This window comes from Schistocerca gregaria, unplaced genomic scaffold (assembly GCF_023897955.1).
Source record: "Schistocerca gregaria isolate iqSchGreg1 unplaced genomic scaffold, iqSchGreg1.2 ptg000988l, whole genome shotgun sequence".
Taxonomy (NCBI): Eukaryota; Metazoa; Arthropoda; class Insecta; order Orthoptera; family Acrididae; genus Schistocerca; species Schistocerca gregaria.
Window position 1 is genome coordinate 162,501 of NW_026062338.1, and position 2,500 is coordinate 165,000.

Here is a 2,500-nt window from a genome sequence, read left to right on the forward strand (position 1 = left end):
GACTTGCCCTCCAATAGATACTCGTTAAAGGATTTAAAGTGTACTCATTCCGATTACGGGGCCTCGGATGAGTCCCGTATCGTTATTTTTCGTCACTACCTCCCCGTGCCGGGAGTGGGTAATTTGCGCGCCTGCTGCCTTCCTTGGATGTGGTAGCCGTTTCTCAGGCTCCCTCTCCGGAATCGAACCCTGATTCCCCGTTACCCGTTACAACCATGGTAGGCGCAGAACCTACCATCGACAGTTGATAAGGCAGACATTTGAAAGATGCGTCGCCGGTACGAGGACCGTGCGATCAGCCCAAAGTTATTCAGAGTCACCAAGGCAAACGGACCAGACGAGCCAATCCGATTGGTTTTGATCTAATAAAAGCGTCCCTTCCATCTCTGGTCGGGACTCTGTTTGCATGTATTAGCTCTAGAATTACCACAGTTATCCAAGTAACGTGGGTACGATCTAAGGAACCATAACTGATTTAATGAGCCATTCGCGGTTTCACCTTAATGCGGCTTGTACTGAGACATGCATGGCTTAATCTTTGAGACAAGCATATGACTACTGGCAGGATCAACCAGGGAGCTGCGTCAACGAGAGCTGAGCAGCCGGCCGCCCGGGAGTGTGTCCCGAGGGCCCGCGCGAACACGCAAGCGTCCGCTCAATTATTCTGCAAACAGGAGGAGGCTGAGCTCCCCTGCACGATACACCTCGAAACCCTCTCAGGTCCCGGCGGCGCGCAGCGCCGTCCTAAGTACTTGGTCGGGTTCGAGAGAGGCGCAATCGCCCGGAGATGGGCGAGTAGACGCTTTCAGTGCGAACACCCGTGCTCCCAACTGAGCTTGCCGCTGCCGACAGAGGCCCGGGAGCGTGCTGTCGTGGCATTGCCGGCGGGAAACAACACGCGCCACCTACGGTGACCGGCAGCTCCAACGCCAGCGCCACAGAAGGGCAAAGCCCCACTTGGGTGCAGAAGCGAACTCTCCCAGCACAGCGCACGCGCCAACACGTCCGCAGAGCTGCGATACAAACCACCTGCGAGAACCGCTGGGGGCGACCGAGCAGCAGACGGCGTCGCGACGCCGAGTGCCGGGCGGCGGCGCATCCTCAACGCACACAGTCCGCAATCGGACCAGCACACTGCAGATGTCCACCGCGCTTCGCACCGGGCTCGGCAGAACCCACTTTGGCCGCCTGGCGCCGCGCGCAGGGTGCGCCGGCGCATAGCTGGGACGCCAGCCGGGCCCGTCGGCCGGCGCTCCTGCCACTGGGCGCCCCCCACCAGCCGGCTGTAGTGCGTGCGCTCACGCAGCGCGCGGCCAGCACGCCGGGCGGCCCCCCCTCACCGGCCGGGGACTGTCCCGCCAAGCCACAGCCTCGTATCGCTTCATACCCACATGGCCAACTCAGGTTCGGGGGCATGGCGGGTACCGCCGAAACAACCGGTTCATAGATGTACCGATCGTCGCTATCACCGATGCACCTGCAGCGCGAACAACCGCTCAACAACTGATTTCCAGTTCATTTGCGGATCTTTGGCAGCAAACGTATACGTCAATCTACATTTGCGAAATCTACGATTCTGGCATGCCTGCATGTTATGTGTCACGACACGCTACATCAGCCCACATACACACTGCGGCATGTACACGAGAGAACACGTGGAAGATGGTCCGCGCACGTGTGCAATGTCCCTTGCGCGGTCGACTGTCAACCGGCCTCTGTAGCATGTCGCAGATGTGGAACGCGGTCCACCGTGCTATCATGTTGTGTGGGGCAATACGATTAAATAGGAAAACCCTCGTCGCTACATCAACAGACGGCTCACGCTGATTCCCGGCAGAGGGAGGAGGGGGGGGGGGGGCCAACATGCAATACTTTCGTCCGTACCTACCTACCACATGTCTGTACGGCGTACAACAGTGCAATCTCGCTGTAATGGGGAGACGAGACAAGTAGCATCGTGCACAACATATGGCCCTTATGATTCGCCATTGTAGGGCGCAGCCGGTGTACGGTCAAGCATGTGCCACATTATGTCACTCAGTACGTAACGACGGATGATCAGTGTGGGTTACGCGTACATCAGCGGACAGTCCACACAGGCCGTACCACAACGTACACTGACTGCATCGACAACCGAATGCAACTGAACAGCTGCAAGGCTCATTTCACAAACAAACGCCTGACCGACCAGCTTGGAAGGGCAGGAGGGGAGGGCGATATTCGTTCTGTAGCGGTACACCCTTCCAGTGGTTAGCGGGACTGTGTAGAAAGTACGCAACACTCGAAAGACCTTTATGTGAGGGTACGCACCATGGCATCAAGAAATACACATGACACCAGAGGATCCAAGCAGTGAACTATGTTCAGAGGGTTGCTGTTAGGCAAAGCTACATTCCTGTGACGTTACATGTGACAGTTAAGGTGCAGTGTAAGTTAGGTTAAGGTGCAGCGTAAGTTAGGTTAAGGTGCAGCGTAAGTTAGGTTAAGGTGCAGCGTAAGT

At 57.0% G+C, this 2,500-nt stretch overlaps 1 non-coding gene across 1 annotated transcript in view; it reads right to left on the reverse strand.

Annotated features, from left to right (window-relative positions):
- LOC126326406 (small subunit ribosomal RNA) overlaps nucleotides 1-578 on the reverse strand; it is a 1,893-nt gene extending 1,315 nt beyond the window's left edge. The window contains exon 1 of the ribosomal RNA XR_007560654.1: nucleotides 1-578. This exon is cut by the window's left edge and continues 1,315 nt beyond it. This is a non-coding gene — a ribosomal RNA (small subunit ribosomal RNA).
- Between the last annotated feature and the right edge of the window lie 1,922 nt (nucleotides 579-2,500).